General features: G+C 35.2%; 1 long non-coding RNA gene across 1 annotated transcript in view; it reads right to left on the bottom strand.

The window, feature by feature from the left end:
• Positions 1-2,171: 2,171 nt before the first annotated feature.
• The window catches only part of LOC137654360 (uncharacterized), a 27,496-nt gene continuing 11,647 nt past the window's right edge, over positions 2,172-18,020 (bottom strand). The window contains exon 3 of the long non-coding RNA XR_011046610.1: positions 2,172-2,394. This is a non-coding gene — a long non-coding RNA (uncharacterized lncRNA). The remainder of the gene's footprint in view (positions 2,395-18,020) is intronic.

Genomic DNA, 18,020 nt, shown 5'->3' with positions numbered 1-18,020 from the left:
TATTGTAAGAAAAGATACAGTACCGTGAACGAATTTAAGCCTTCTGTAGAGCGGTTGTTTATTTCTTCTATCAAAATTTTAAAAGAAAACTAGTGTACAACCCGTATATGCAACTGATAGGTGAACTATTAAACCCTGAAATAAAGTGCCTTCATCATATAACCTTTTTGTAAGATTTTTTTTTTCAATGAACCGCATACCTTAATCTATCTATCCATCTATATATATATATATATATATATATATATATATATATATATATATATATATATATATATATATATATATATATATATATATATATATATGCAGTATAATATATATATATATATATATATGCAGTATAATATATATATATATATATATATATATATATATATATATATATATATATATATATATATATATATATATATATATATATATATATATATATATATGTATTATAGCCACGAAAGGAAAAATGAAAAAGACTTGATTGGAGTTAGTACTTTCATCCAATCAGGACATTATCAAAATCAGCAATGAGAATACATGTACAAAGACATCGTATTTATACAGAAGGGGATCCAACAGCTGTCAGTTTCTTAATAACTCCGGAGAAGTCAGATTTTAGATAAAAGGATAATACTGGATTAACAGAAAACAGACCTGGGCTTAGATTCAAATTTCTACCTTGAGTACAGGAGATTAAAAATGATTAGACAATATTCCTTTGGAAATAGTCATTTACATGGATTACTTTTTCCGTTTTTGACCAACCAATTCTGTGACTTGACCCTAACCAGTGGGAGGCCAAGACATTATTACGAGAACCCCTGGAGACGGCCACCTGATGCTGTTTTAATCTGACTGGTATACTTTTTGATGTTTGGCCAACATAAAATAGGTTACACTCTGAACAAGGAATGCTATATATTACATTATTATCATTTCCAGAACTATTCTTAATTAACATGTTTTTTAATGTACAATTATATTTAAACACTACAGCAATGTCTAGTTTTTTCAAAAGGGGTATAACATCTAAAAAACAAACATGAAATGGCAAACAAAGCATATTATTAATTGTTTCCTTTCTCTCTAATTGGACACTATAAAATGTTTTGTTAGCCTTACTCATACATTTTTCTAAGAAATATTTGGGATAACAAAGATTTGTTGCTTTTTTTTCTATTTTAGTGAACTCCTCCTCAATGTAATCTGGGCTACACATTCTCAATGCCCTAAGGTACATGGAGGAAAAAACTGAATGCTTTATATTTTTAGAGTAACTGGAGTAAAAATGTATATATGAAAAATTATTTGTAGGCTTTCTAGATATGGAAAACTTAAATTTATCTGTTTCTCTAACTATTAAAACGTCTAAAAATGGGATACGGTTTTCTTCTTCATTTTCTATAGTGAATTTTATTGATGGTACTAATGAATTAATGATTGAAACAAAACCCTCAAGATGTGTGGTATCAATATGTTGATGATGTTCTAGGTATTTTAGAAGAAAATTTTAATCTTGAGGGTTTTGTTTCAATCATTAATTCATTAGTTCCATTGAACCTGGAAGTCTAGGTCTACTGACAGAGATGGTATACTTTAACAATGAAAGTAATATTGAAATGTCAATCAAATATACCCTGTTATAGTAATCAAGCAGCTGAACTTTCCTCAAACATCAAACAAGGGATCTAGGGTGAAATAGGTTTATGAATAACTTTAGGGTGTATGAGGAGTAGTACTAAACTTAAGAAATAATCTGTCTTACTATTTTCTGATAAAATAAATACTATGAATTTCAATGAAATATTTCAATAATTAATTATACGACAAGTAGGATACTACAGGTTTAAGAAATATGGCATTCTATGACCCCAAGGCCTCATGTTTATAATCTATGACCCATGGAAGTACACTATCGAATCTTACATTAGCTAATGCTTCACTGTTAAGAATTTTTGAGAATATACCTTTTGATAAATATTTGTATATTTAAAATGACCCGATAGTATACAGTCATAAACCTAATATAGTAATAACAAAATCTATGACCATCTCTCTAAGAAATAATTTGAGAACAATTTCACTTTTAAAAAATTATCTGCGTTACTGCACTTTTTCAAATAGTATATGCTTAGCATTATATTCCACACCAGATAGCCTACTCTGTAACCTGAGGTGTGAACCTCTAAAAAAAGAAAAATTATGAAAATTTTAACTTATCTTTAAACTGATGTCAGTTAAATATTACAGCCTCCATCCTTGTTATCCGCTTTGATTTACATATGAATAATTTAATCTTGTGCCACCAGCATTTCCTTAGCTTCCATCTCCTTCCCATATTAGTGGAATTGGGTTGCCCACTACAAGGTTTTCAAATGTGCAGGCAAATAAACGCGCCTGAAAGAAAAGTAAAATATCTTTACTCCAAATGTTCTTCAACTTCCCGTCATATCATGACTTGATAATTAATTTGACGCATAGCCACATTTTAGGAATATCCATTAGAGTAACTGGCATGTTCAACTTCATCTTTAGAAATCAAGATAACTGACATTTTTAAACCTTAACCTTGACCACGCTGTTATGTACTTAACAAAAACATCTTAATGAAGAACAGTACTAGTAGCCAGAGTTCGTGAAAGAAAACATGAATAAGACAGTTCAGCTTAGAAAATCATCCAAAATTATAGTAGCAGCCAAGCGTAATATTTGATTGGTAATTTCATATCAACGCTATTCTTTGAACAATGGTTTTATGAATACTATTCTTCATAAGGTTATCAGTATCGTCCTTGCATTGGTAATATTGCATTTGAATTAATAAGAAGTGAATAAGCTTAAATTCTAACAATTATATAGGTGAAAAGATTATAAGTATAATTACATTTTTCTGGTATATTACAGTAGATGGAGAACATTAAAATCTTCTCAAATATTTTAGCTATCTGAAAAAGTTTCAATGAACTCAATGTTTTAGTACTCGGATCCAAAATCACCAAGTTTTAATTTCTGAAGGATAGTAGCAAATAGATTTTAATTAAACTGGTACTCTCAGACCTTGGCTAGTCATTGCTATTGATGAGTTGTTAACTAATCGTTTCATGACACAGCCCAAAATGTGAGTTGGTCGACAAGGAGTTTACAGTCATTCTTTTAATGTCTACTTGATCAATATTTTTTTCCATTAATCACCTCCATCAGTTACATAAAGTGAGTACTGTAACAGTATGATATACTGATAGAGGTCATATGGTACGTTGCTAGGACAAGGAGGCCATTCAGTCCCAAAATGAAACTAGCGGAAATCCTCTCAGATAAATAAATTAGTAAAAGTTGATAGATGTTGAACAGAGGGTTGCAAGAAAGGCCATTGGAACGAAGGTAGGGGCCACAAGGAGACAGTTAAATTCCTTAACTCATACCTTTAGAGCACTGCATGAGGTGCATTGACGGCAGTGTCCCTCGAAGGTCATAGACCGATTAACAGAGCAAACATTGCAGTACAAAGTTTCAGCACGACAGTAATGCAAAAATATGTCACAATATCCATTAATTTTATGAATGAAAAGGGAGACATTGAAATAAAGCGAAGGGTATTCAATCTCGCTAACTATCCCTGCATTATGATATTACTTTTGTTTTTTCTCAAGGTGCCACGCATGAAGCTGGAAACGATTGTAAACTTCATCTTTTTATAAAGTAGCAAGTATAGTATTCAAAAGGTAAAAACAGCCAATTGTAATTTTATACCATTTAGGAGTTGATATACTGAGACCAGCTTCTTTGAACCACATAGTTTTGGAAACCGTTTTTTATTTGAATTTAAGCGTTAATAATGGACAGTTATCTTTAAATACCAACTATCAATGGTTTGCTGACTAATTAGCGTGATGACTGAACATCTCAAAATAAGTCTTTTGCTTATGAATCCTTTTGAAAACATAAGGGATATTTAAACATGAATAGAACAGAAAGAATAATAAAATTTCCCTTACATGAAATGCTCTGAGGCAAATTTTTCATATGTGTAGCCTAATTAAATGTTTCCCCACCTACAGACACTCGACTGTTTAACTACCCATTACCTATGAAATCGACCCAGGATACACCTAAGCCCACGAAAAACGACAACGACAACAACAAGAACATTACTGAAGAAGAAAACAACAGGGAAATGGACTCTAGCAAGGAATGGACCGAAGTCAGGAAGAAAATGAAGACACCCCACCTTTTCCAGAGACCGACCAGCGATCTGCTACCCTCACTTGAGCTCATCAGCAGTCCTTTAAACTGATTCAAAGGGAAAACACGATCTCCTACGCTGTTATGGCGAAGTAGAACCCTTACCTGAAGATGAGCATCCAATCAAATCTCTGAGGAGACCTCATCATTGCTCCCTTGGACAAGGAATCTTTCGACTTTCTTGGGCAGCAAGACAGTGTCCAGTTCCTTTAGGGTTGTGATGGCCTGGTGTTAGCGTCCTTGCTTGGTGATTGCCAGACTGGGGTTCGAGTCCCGCTCAAACCAGTAAGTTCATTTGGTTGCTGCAACTTCACCGTCCTTGTGACCTTAGGATGGAGGGTTTGGAGGAGCCTATACTGTAGGTCTATCTGCTGAGTCATCAACAGCCATTGCCTTGGCCTCCTTGGTCCTAGCTTGGATGGAGAGAGGGCTTGGTCGCTGATCATATGTATATATGGTCAGTCTCTAGGGCGTTGTCCTGCTTGAAAGGGCAATATCACTGTCCCTTGCCTCTGCCATTCATGAGCGGCCTTTAAACTTCTGAGAAAACCACGACTATCTTCATCTGCTACGACCTGAACCTATCTCTCGAACCTGTTCTGAACCACCCACCCACTTTCTCGGCCAAGAGATGTGCAGGGAAAACAAGAGAGTCATCTCACAAGCTAGTGTCTGTCTTCAAGGGCAACAACCTCAAAGGATCTGCTTTGGCAACTGGGGAACCTTTGCCCCGGAGGAGTACTTCCCTGAATCTCTTTGATACTTCAGGTGCCAGAAGTTTGGCCACCACAAGAGCCGTTGTACAATCCAGGAGGTTTGTGCAGTGTGCAGCAGCATACGACATCCCACCAGTGCCTGCCACTCTAAATTCGATGCCAGAGAACCGACCTAGGCCAGATGCCTTAACTGCCCAGGCTCCCTCCATGCAGGGAAGAAGAGATATCCAGCCAGACTCCAGTGGATCACTGATCTTCAGGGAAGTGATAGACATTACAATTCCAACCCACGGCAGTCACGTCGAACAAACCCTCCTCCTACCAATCACATCTCTCCCCCTACTATCTACACCCTTCCTCAACTACACCCTCCTCCAACCAGAACTGTATTTATTGAACTTTCTTCTCCCCCTCCAGGTCCCTCCTGAGCACCCAATCCTCAACCAAGACATACTTCAAGGGTCCACAGGCAGAGGAGAGGGATGAGAGTCGTAAGTTGTATTATGGTGACAGGATTGTAGTAGATTGACCTGCTATAAGAGAATCTTTCTCTGCATATCAATCTTGTTGAATGTCTCCTTAGCAAGCTTGGACAGGGAGTTCTAGCCGTTCTTTTGAACCCTGCGGATCAAATCATGGTCTGTTTATTGCCTATTTTATGCCTTTTACTGTTTACTGATGTTGTAGGGGCTTTGCCAAGGTTGTAAATTCTCCTGATCAGGGATAGTGCCAGTAAAAGGGAAGACCTCCACTTCGCCGCCTCAGAATAAGTGCAATATGGAACAGCTCCTTGCTAGAACAGTACTAAAGATTTGGGGTAGTCCTCACCCCTGGAGAAGCTGATCCTTTCTGGAGAGGAATCGTGATGCTTCTAGTCTTCCTGTTCAAATGCATTACCTGGCAGGTGCTGATAGGGGTCATGGAATAATAACTTCATCTTTAATTTCTGTATTTTGGGAACTATACTTCATCAACTCCATGGTAAAAAGGATAATGCATGGGCAGTGAATGTCGTTGCCAAATTAAATATTCCCAGTCCTGTTGTACTGTATATGGAGGCGGCATCATAAGTTACACTATAATTGACTACTGTTGGTTTATTTTTTTAAATTTTTTTTCTTTATTTTTTTTTTGCCAATTAATAAATGCCCTTCGAATTTTCAAGCTTTCAAAAAAAAAAAAAAAAAAAAAAAAAAAAAAGATGTTTCTTTTTAAAGGGGTAGATAAATTTTACAGCACTGTTAGTTCCTATCTAACCTAAGCTGACCTCAGGGCATAGAGCTGTCGAACAGCCATTGCCTCCACCCAAGGAGGTTTAATACCTAGAGGTGGCCTTTTCCCAGATTTGTTAAGCAGGCCCGCGTGTAGAGCAAAATGCGCTGTCGCCTGTAGCGTGACCTACCTGTTTTAATTTAGTGGAGATCTCACTGGTATCTCTGTTCAACTAGAGTAATCGTTTAGGAAGGACACAAGCTCTTATTTTGCTTAAAGGATGCCTAGTTCGTGTTCTACATATGGATGTACTCAAAGACTCAGCAAAACCTTAAATCCATTGGTTACATTTCATCGGTATAGGCTATAACTTTTGCACATTTTTTAAACCACGAAGACAAAAAACTGTCAAATGAATAATTATACAAACCCTTTAAAATAATAATTAACTTTTCATAATTTTTATATTCATTTTCTGATGAATATAAAAATTATGTAAGGTTCCTTATTATAAAGGGTTTATGATTATTCATGTGACAGTGAATAGAACTATATAAATTGTAATAGAAAAAAAGAATTAAACGATTTCATTTAGTAATTTACGTGATACGTTTATATCCCTCATTCACTTTTGACACAATGCCCCTGTATCGTGCAATAAGTGGTGATATTAGGATTACTTACTTTTAGGGGTTTATTTCTCGCCCTCCATCAGACACTAAGAGTCTGTTCAAGCGGGCCTTTGATGTATGAAAATAATTTCTTTCCAGTTTATATTTTGCTCTGTATCTTTTCAGTTATTCACTAGCATTTGTATTTGGGCTTAATAGTTTCCAGATCACTATTATAACACTTTCCAAAGAGATAAGTCTTCAGGTTTTTCTTGAAAGCTGCCACAAGAAATGTAGTAGAATATAGATTTGTGCTTTCAGCTTTTAAACACACTTATTATATTTTGTAAAAAGTTGCAGTAGCAAGAAGGGTTTGTATTAAACCTGCTTAGTTTGTAGCTCTTTCAAGGAAAAACTTCTGTTCTACTCAGTTGTATTGCCTTGGGGCTTGACCAATTCGTTTCAAAGATCAGTAGATAATTTTCCTTTCATCAGTGCTTCTGCATGTCTTATATTAATCTGATAATTGTTGCTTGTAACTGTTTTGCAAACCTTCTTGGCTGTTTCGTAGGATGAGCTTCTGTTCTCTTCTGCTTTAATGCCTCAGGAATTAACAGATTCATTTCAGTGGTCACTAGTTAAATTCCCTTTTATGAGTGCATCTACACATCTTATATTAATCTGATAATTGTTGCTTGTAGCACTTTAATAGGAAAAGATTATGTCCTCCCCTACCATAGTTGAGTGATTCTATGTCTTTGTTCCTTGAATGAATTTGTACTTGTTTTTATTTTCTGTATTCTGCATTGATAAAATATTATGTAAATACATCTCTTTGTTAATATAGGATTTTAATCTCCTCAGGATGAAAAGATTATAAAGTCAGAATTTTCAAAGGTAAAGCTATGACGGTCACAAGACAGGCAAAGGATTTGGGTACTTTCTGTCCTACACAGCAGGTGTGTCAGTTGCCAAAGTTGCTTCACGGATTTGTATGGGGAAAGTGATCAGTGGCATCTCCAGGTATTAAACATCCTTGCCTCCACCGGAAACAAATCAGTTGATTGTCATCATGCTCGTACTAAAAGCATGTTTGCTCCAAATAGTGAACTTATTTTCCAGGCTAAAAGGATGATTACCACAACAAATGAATCATTGCATATAAGGAGGGGTTCATTTCCCTTTAATTCCGAATATAAAGATATCTTCGATCATAATGATGGACAGTGCCTCTTGAAACTCGTTCCAAATCGACAAATTACCTACTGCATCCCGTTGAAAAATGGTTGTGTTAAGGTTGAAGTATGGGAAATGAGTTTTGGGAAAACCTTCCTAAAGCAGGCATCGAAAATCTTCCCTGGCGGATAAGGGCGCCACCACTCAGCAGGCCATCAAGGAAAATGGATTGGATGTAGTTAAGGGTGAACCATCCACATTTATTCTGTCCAAATACTTACTTCTACATAATCAATTTGATGCACTGGCTTTGTCGATATTAGTGCCAACTCAGTGCTTGGGCTCTATTCCGATTCCGTCCAAGTAAACACTCACCGAGATGCTGAACAGTTAATTTATAGATAATATAGCTAAGAGTGGGACATGGAGCAGCAGTGTAATTATTATTTATTAACCGTAAACTGACAGTTCAAAATAGGGATATACACTTTTCGATAGATTTGAAAAGAGCTTACCTTGATATACCATTCTTTCATTCATTCAACTTAATCCCTTCGATGACATGTTTGAAGAAAGTAATGATTTTAAACTAATTCTGAAGATTATTTAAAAATCTTCAAAAAGATCTAACTGTTAAAGAATAAACCTAAATATCTTGCTGCTCCAAGGAATGTACACAAGAATAAACTTAAATATCTAGTGGCTCCAGGGAATGTACACTAGAATAAACCTAAATATCTTGCGGTTCCAGGGAATGGACACAAGAATAAACCTAAATGTCTAATGGCTCTAGGGAATGTACACAAGAATAAACCTACATATCTTGCGGCTCCAGGGAATGTAAACAAAAATAAACCTAAATATCCTGCTGCTCTAGGAAATGTACACAAGAATGAAAGTAAATATCTTGCTTCTCAATAGAATGTACATAGGAATAATTCTAAATATCTTGCTGATCCAGGGAATGTACACATGAATAAAACCTGAGTATCTTGTAGCTCAAGGGAATGTACACAAGAATAAACCTAGATATCTTGCGGCTCCAGGGAATGTAAACAAAAATAAACCTAAATATCTAGTGCTCAAGGGAATGTACACAAGAATAAAAGTAAATATCTTGCGGCTCTTTGAATTTACATAAGAATAATTCTAAATATCTTGCAGCTCTAAGAATGTAAACAAGAATAAACCTAAATATCTTGCGGCTCCAGGGATTGTATACGAGAATAAACCTAGATATCTTGTAGCTCCAGGAAATGTAAACAAGAATAAACCTAAATATCTTGCAGCTCCAGGAAATGTAAACAAGAATAAACCTAAATATCTTGCGGCTCCAGGGAATGTACACAAGAATAAACCTAAATATCTTGCGGCTCCAAGGCTTGTACACATGAATAAACCTAAATATCTTGTGGCTCCTGGGAATGTACACAAGAATAAACCTAAATATCTAGTGGCTATAGGGAATGTACACAAGAATAAACCTAAATATCTTGCGGCTCCAAGGAATGTAAACAAAAATAAACCTAAATATCTTGCAGCTCCAGGGTATGAACACGAGAATAAACATAAATATCTTTCGGCTCCAGGGAATGAAAACAAAAATAAACCTAAATAAATAGCAGCTCTAGAAAATGTACACAAGAATAAACGTAAATATCTTGCGGCTCCAGGGAACGAACATAATGATAATTCTAAATATCTTGCGCCTCCAAGGAATGTAAAAAAGAATAAAACCTAAATATCTTGTGGCTCAAGGAAATGTACACAAGAATAAACCTAAATATCTTGCGGCTCCAGGGAATGTATACAAGAATAAACGTGAATATCTTGCAGCTCTTTGAATTTACATGAGAATAATTCTAAATATCTTGCGGCTCCAGGGAATGTACACATGAAAAAACCTGAATATCTTGCGCCCCAGGGAATGTACACATGAATAAACCTAAATATCTTGCGGCTCCATGGAATGTACTTAAGAATAATTCTAAATATCTTGCGGTTCCAGAGAATGTACAAAAGAATAAACGTAAATATTTTGCGGCTCCAGGGAATGTACACAAGAATAAACCTCAATATCTAGCGGCTGCAGGCAATGTACACAAGAATAAACGTAAATATCTTGCGGCTCCATGGAATGTACATAAGAATAATTCTAAATATTTTGTGGCTCTGGGGAATGTACACAAGAATAAACCTAAATATCTTGTAGCTCCAGGGAATGTACAAAAAAATAAACTTAAATATCTTGCGGCTCCAGGGAATGTAAACAAGAATAAACCTAAACATCCAGTGGCTCTTGCTCTTGGGAATGTACACAAGAATAAACCTAAATATCTTGCGGCTTCAGGGAATGTACACAAGAATAAACCTAAATATCTTGCGGCTCCAGGGAATGTATATAAGAACAAATCTAAAAATCTAGTGGCTCCAGGGAATGTACACAAGAATAAAGCATAATATATAGCAACTCCAGAGAATGTAAATACGAATAAACGTAAATATCCTGTGGCTCCACAGAATGTAAATAAGAATAATTCTGAATATCTTGCGGCTCCAGGGAATGTAGCCTACACAAAAATAAACCTAAATATCTTGCAGCTCCAGGGAATATACACAAGAATAAATCTACATATCTGGCGGGTCCAGGGAATGTACACAAGAATAAAACAAAATAAAAACTGGCTCTAGGGAATGTACACAAGAATAAACCTTCATATATTGCGGATCCAGGAAATGTAAACAAGAATAAACGTAAATATCTTGCAGCTGCATGGAATGTACATTAGAATAAACCAAAATATCTTGCCGCTCAAGGGAATGTACACAAGAATAAACCTGAATATCTTGTGGCTCCAGCGATTGTACAAAAGAATAAACCTAAATATCTAGTGGCTCTAGGGAATGTATATAAGAATAATTATAAATATCTTGCGGCTTCAGGAAATGTACACTAGAATAAGCCTAAATATCATGCGGCTCCAGGGAATGTATACACGAATAAACCTAAATATCTTATAGCTCCAGGGAATATACACAAAAATAATCCCAAAATATCTTCCGGCTCCAGGGAATGTACACATGGATAAATATAATTATCTTGCAGCTCCAGGGAATGTACACAAGAATAAGCCAAAATATTTGGCGGCTCCAGGGAATGTACACAAGAATAAACCCAAATATCTTGCGGCTCCAGGCAATGTACACAAGAATAAATCTAAATATCTTGCGGCTCCAGGGAATGTACACAAGAATAAACGTAATAATCTTGCGGCTCCAGGGAATGTACACAGGAATAAAACTAAATATCCTGTGGCTTCAGGGAATTTACACAGGAATAAACATAAATATCTTGCGACTCCAGGGAATGTACACAAGAATAAACCAAAATATATAGTGGCTCCAGGGAATGTACACAAGAATAAACCTAAATATCTTGTGGCTCCAGGGAATATACACAAAAATAAACCAAAATATCTTGTGGCTCCAGGAAATGTACACATTAATAAACATAATTATCTTGCAGCTCCAGCAAATGTACACATGAATGAATGTAAATATCTTGCTGCTCCAGGGAATGTACACAAGAATAAACCTAAATATCTTGGGACTCCAGGGAATGTACACAAGAATAAACCTAAATATCTTGCGACTCCAGGGAATGTACAAAAAAATAAACGTAATTATCTTGTGGCTCCAGGGAATGTACACAGAAATAAACCTAAATATCTTGTAGCTCCAAGGAATTTACACAATAATAAACCTAAATATCTTGCGGCTCTAGGGAATGTGAAAAAGAATAAACCTCAATATCTTGCGGCTCCAGGGAATGTACACAAGAATAAACATAAATATCTTGTGGCTCCTGGGAATGTACACAAGAATCAACCTAAATATCTAGTGGCACTAGGGAATGTACACAAGAATAAACCTTAAAATATTGCAGCTCCAGGGAATATAAACATAAATAAACCTGAATTTCTAGTGGCTCCAGGGAAGGTACACAAGAATAAACCTTGATATATTGCGACTCCAGGGAATGTAAACAAGAATAAACGTAAAAATTTTGCGGCTTCACGGAATGTATATAAAAATAATTCTAAATAACTTACAGCTCCAGGGAATATACATATGAAAAAACCTGAATATCTTGCGGCCCCAGGGAATGTACACAAGAATAAACCTAAATATCTTGCGGCTCCATGGAATGTACTTAAGAATAATTCTAAATATCTTGCGGTTACAGAAAATGTGCACAAGAATAAACGTAAATATTTTGCGGCTCCAGGGAATATACACAAGAATAAACCTCAATATCCAGCGACTGCAGGCAATGTACACAAGAATAAACGTAAATATCTTGCGGCTCCATGGAATGAACACAAGAATAAACCTGAATATCTTGTGGCTCCAGGGAATGTAAAAAAGAATAAACCTAAATATCTAGTGGCTCTAGGGAATGTACATAAGAATAATTATAAATATCTTGCGGCTTCAGGAAATGTACACTAGAATAAACCTAAATATCTTGCGGCTCCAGGGAATGTATACAAGAATAAAGCTAAATATCTTATAGATCCAGGGAATATACACAAAAATAAACCAAAATATCTTGCGGCTCTAGGGAATGTACACATGAATAAATATAATTATCTTGTAGCTCCAGTGAATGTACATATGAATGAACTTAATTATCTTGCCGCTCCAGGAAATGTACACAAAAATAAACCTAAATATCTAACGGCTCCAGGGAATGTACACAAGAATAAACCCAAATATCTTGCGGCTCCAAACAATGTACAAAAGGATAAACGTAATTACCTTGCGGCTTCAGGGAATGTATGAAAGAATACACCTAAATATCTTGCCGCTCCAGGAAATGTACACAAAAATAAACCAAAATATCTTGTGGCTCCAGGGAATGTACACATGAATAAATATAATTATCTTGTAGCTCCAGGAAAAGTACACATGAATAAACATAAATATCTTGCGGCTCCAGGGAATGTACACAAGAATAAATCAAAATATATAGTGGCTCCAGGCAATGTACACAAGAATAAACCAAAATGTCTTGCGGCTCCAAGCAATGTACAAAAGAATATACGTAATTACCTTGCGGCTCCAGGGAATGTACGAAAGAATACACCTAAATATCTTGCGGCACCAGGGAACGTACACAAGAATAAACCTAAATATCTCGTGGCGCTAAGAAATGTACACAAGAATAAACCTTAATATATTGCGGCTCCCGGTAATGTAAAAAAAAAATAAACCTAAATATCTAGTGGCTCTAGAGAATGTACACAAGAATAAACGTAAATATCTTGCGGCTCCATGGAATGTACATAAGAATAATTCTAAATATCTTACAGCTCCAGGCAATATACACAAGAATAAATCTTAATATTTTGCGGCTCCAGTCAATGTACACAAGAATAAACCTAAATATCTTCGGCTCCATGGAATGTACATAAGAATAATTCTAAATATTTTGCGCCTCTGGGGAACGTACACAAGAATAAACCTAAATATCTTGTAAGTACAGGGAATGTAAAAAATAATAAACAAATTCTTGTGGCTCCAGGCAATATACACAAGAATAAACGTAAATATCTTGCGTCTCCAGGGAACGTATACAAAAATAATCGTAAATATATTGCAGCTCCAGGGAATGTACACAAGAATAAACCTAAATATCTATTGGCTACAGGGAATGTACACAAGAATAAACCTTAATATATTGCGGCCCCAGGGAATGTAAAAAAAATAAACCTAAATATCTAGCTGCTCTTGGGAATGTACACAAGAATAAACCTAAATATCTTGCGGCTCCAGTTAATTTACACAATAATAAAACTAAATATCTTGCGGCTCAAGGGAATGTACACTAGAATAATTTTAAATATCTCGTGGCTCCAGGGAATGTACACAAGAATAAGCCTAAATATCTTGCAGCTCCCGGGAATGTACACAAGAACAAACCTAAATATCTAGTGGCTCCAGGGAACGTACACAAGAATAAACCTTAATAATTTGCAACTCCAGGGAATGTAAACAAGAATAAACGTAAGTATCTTGCGGCTCTACGGAATGTACATAAGAATAATTCTGAATATCTTGCGGCTCCAGGGAATGTACACAATAATAAACCTAAATATCTTGTAGCTCCAGGGAATGTACATAAGTTACATAAATATCTGGCGGCTCCAAGGAAGGTACACATCAATAAACCTAAATATATAGTGGCCCTAGGGAATGTACACAAGAATAAACCTTAATATATTACGGATCCAGGGGATGTAAACAAGAATAAACGTAAATATCTTGCTGCTCCACAGAATGTACACAAAATAAACCTCAATATATTGCGGCTCCAGGGAATGTAAACAAGAGTAAACGTAATTATCTTGCGTCTCCACCTAATGTACAATAAGAATAATTCTAAATGTCTTGCGGCTCCACGGAATGTACACAAGAATAAACCTAAATATCTTGCGGCACCGGAGAATGTACACAAGAAAAAAATTAAATATCTTGCGGCACCGGGGAATGTACACAAGAAAAAAATTAAATATCTTGCGGCTCCAGAGTATGTAAACAAAAATAAACCTAAATATATAGTGGCTCTAGGGAATGTACACAGGAATAAACCTAAATATCATGCGGTTCCAGGGAATGTAAACAAAAATAAACCTAAATATCCTGCAGCTCCAGGGAATGTACACAAGAATAAACCTAAATATCTTGCGGCTCCAGGGAATGTACACAAGAATAAACCTAAATATCTTGTGGCTTTAGGAAATATACACAAGAATAAACGTAAATATCTTGCGGCTCCAGGGAATGTACACAAGAACAAACCTAAATATCTTGTGGCTTTAGGAAATATACACAAGAATAAACGTAAATATCTTGCGGCTCCAGGGAATGTACACAAAAATAAACCTAAATATCTTGTGGCTTTAGGAAATATACACAAGAATAAAGTTAAATATCTTGCGGTTCCAGGGAATATACACAAGAATAAACCTAAATATCTTGCGGCTCCAGGGAATGTGCACAAGAATAAACCTAAATATTTTGCGGCTTAAGGGAATGTACAGAAGAATAAACTTATATATCTTGCGGCTCCGCGGAATGTACATAAGAATAATTCTAAATATCTTTTGGCGACTCCAGGGAATGTACACAAGAATAAACCTAAATATATTGCGGTTCCAAGGAATGTATACAAGAATAAACTTAAATATCCTGCGGCTCCAGGGAATGACACAAGAATAAACCTAAATATCTCGCGGCTTCATGGAACGTACACAAGAATAAACATAAATATCTTGCGGCTTCATGGAACGTACACAAGAATAAACCTAAATATCTTGCGGCTCTAGGGAATGTACACAAGAATAAACGTATTTATCTTGCGGCTGTAAGGAATGTACACAAGAATAAACCTAAATATCTTGCGGCTCCAGTAAATGGACACAAGAATAAACCTAAATATCTTGCGGCTTCAGGGAATGTACACAAGAATAAACGTAATTATCTTGCGGCTCTAGGGAATGTACACAAGAATAAACTTAACTATCTGCCATATGTAATAATTAAATACGGTGTAATTAAGAGAATAATCATCAAAGGCCATGTCTAGATAATTGGAGATAAACGGATAAAAATTAAATACATGCAAATCAAGCTTGCTTAAAATATAGTTAAAACCAAAGAAAGTAATTTATCACGAAATGCGTTACCTTATATTAAGGACCCTAGTGTTACGAACCATTTATTTTTAAATCTCTCCAGTAGACACGGAGTGTTACTTAAAAAAGAAAACCTACGACATTTAATCGGGAATCTTAAGAGTAACTATACTCTATTATGCATTAGTTAAATAAAATAGCTTACAACTAAAAGGAAACCGTGAAGAAAATTTTTTACAGCAGTGACCAAAGACTTCTCCATCATTATTAATATAAATATTAATTTAATTATATAAATGAAAGAAATGTTAGGAAAAAATGTTGTGTATATAGCAAGTGCAGTAATGAATCAATAAATAGACCTAGTTCTGGTATTCTTGTACATTATTATCAATATAAATACATGTCCAAAATTATAATCTATTTGTTTTGACAAACCCTTATGAAGACAATAAAACATTAATGGATAATTTTTATTGGTTATGGTATTCAAGCAAAAGTATCTTGCATTTTCATGATAAACAGATACCGTAACAAAGATATCAATGAAATATTACTGGTAAATTGCAAAACTACAATCACGTTTGCACAGTAAAGAAGATATGGGAATGAAAAAGTGTTAACCACAATTTTCATGAAAAGAAATGAGTGACTACTGTGCATAAAAGATACAATTAATAGGTACCGATAATTTAATTCTTGTAACCAATGTATATTTATGACACGTTCTCTCTTCATCTACCTACATGATACACACAATTCTTTTCATAAGTAAATAGCGTTCTCTCTCTCTCTCTCTCTCTCTCTCTCTCTCTCTCTCTCTCTCTCTCTCTCTCTCTCTCTCTCTCTCTCTCTCTCTCTCTATATATATATATATATATATATATATATATATATATATATATATATATATATATATATATATATATATATATATATATATATATATATATATATATATATATATATATAGTATATATATATTCTGATAAAACAGAAAGAGCCAAGTACCTCGAGAAAATTCACAGAAGGTCCATAGAGAGGTACTAAATTGCTCCCAGGAGATATTCAGGTATCGGGATTTAAAGGGGGTAAACAGGACCGGAGAACATTTAAACAATCCAGAAAAGTATACTTGCATTTGGCAATGCGCTGTGGGGGACAATGCCTAGGTTACTGCATAGCAGCCGATTGGGTATAAAAGGTCTCGCATGTGAAACTTGGTTCTTTTCTGAGGAACTCCTTTGCCTAGTAAGTGGCGACTCGGAGAAGCAGGATCGTTAGGATCTCTCCTACGAAAAGACCTGGGTGAGTCAGCCAATCTCCTAGCCTTCTTTTAAGAGTCTTTACTCTCCCTCATTGGATTCCTTCAAAAAGTATGGAAATATAGTTATATGTGGTGAATTCAACCTACATCTTGATAACAGAGTAAGTGGCGACTCGGAGAAGCAGGATCGTTAGGATCTCTCCTACGAAAAGACCTGGGTGAGTCAGCCAATCTCCTAGCCTTCTTTTAAGAGTCTTTACTCTCCCTCATTGGATTCCTTCAAAAAGTATGGAAATATAGTTATATGTGGTGAATTCAACCTACATCTTGATAACAGAGAAAGTGGCGACTCGGAGAAGCAGGATCGTTAGGATCTCTCCTACGAAAAGACCTGGGTGAGTCAGCCAATCTTCTAGCCTTCTTTTAAGAGTCTTTACTCTCCCTCATTGGATTCCTTCAAAAAGTATGGAAATATAGTTATATGTGGTGATTTCAACCTACATCTTGATAACAGAGTAGACCCATATGTAAATGAATTTAGAGAATTGATTGACAACCATGACCTTGAAAACATAGTGTCTGAACCAACAGCTCAGTCTAATCATATACTAGATCTAGTGATAGTAAATAAAAACATCATCATACTAAATATGGAGATTGAACCTGACTGCTCTATATCCCCAATGCATAAGTTAATGTCTTTTGAAATAGATGTTAGAAAAAATAATGCAATACAGAAAGAAATCAAATACAATATTAAGACCAGCTTTGATCCAAAAGAGTTTATTGAACAAAGCCTACAGGATATAAAAGGGATAACACCAGTCTGTAACTGTGAAGAGAAACACACTTGTAGAGAGAAAATCCTGTGTAAACCGCAATACTGATAAAAGTAAAAAAAAAAATACTTGCAACTAATTACAATAATAGGTGCCCGGAAAAAAAATCACAATTAAAGAAAATCGAATTGGTTTGATAATGAATTACACGAAGAAAAAAAAAATGGAGGATAAATGGAAAAGAAATAAAAATAATGAAAGCTGGCAACATTACAAATCAGCTAGAAATCGCTACAATTAACTTATCTTAGTTATAAAAA

Source organism: Palaemon carinicauda, chromosome 15 (assembly GCF_036898095.1).
Source record: "Palaemon carinicauda isolate YSFRI2023 chromosome 15, ASM3689809v2, whole genome shotgun sequence".
NCBI lineage: Eukaryota > Metazoa > Arthropoda > Malacostraca > Decapoda > Palaemonidae > Palaemon > Palaemon carinicauda.
This window is presented reverse-complemented; position numbering and strand designations above follow the sequence as displayed.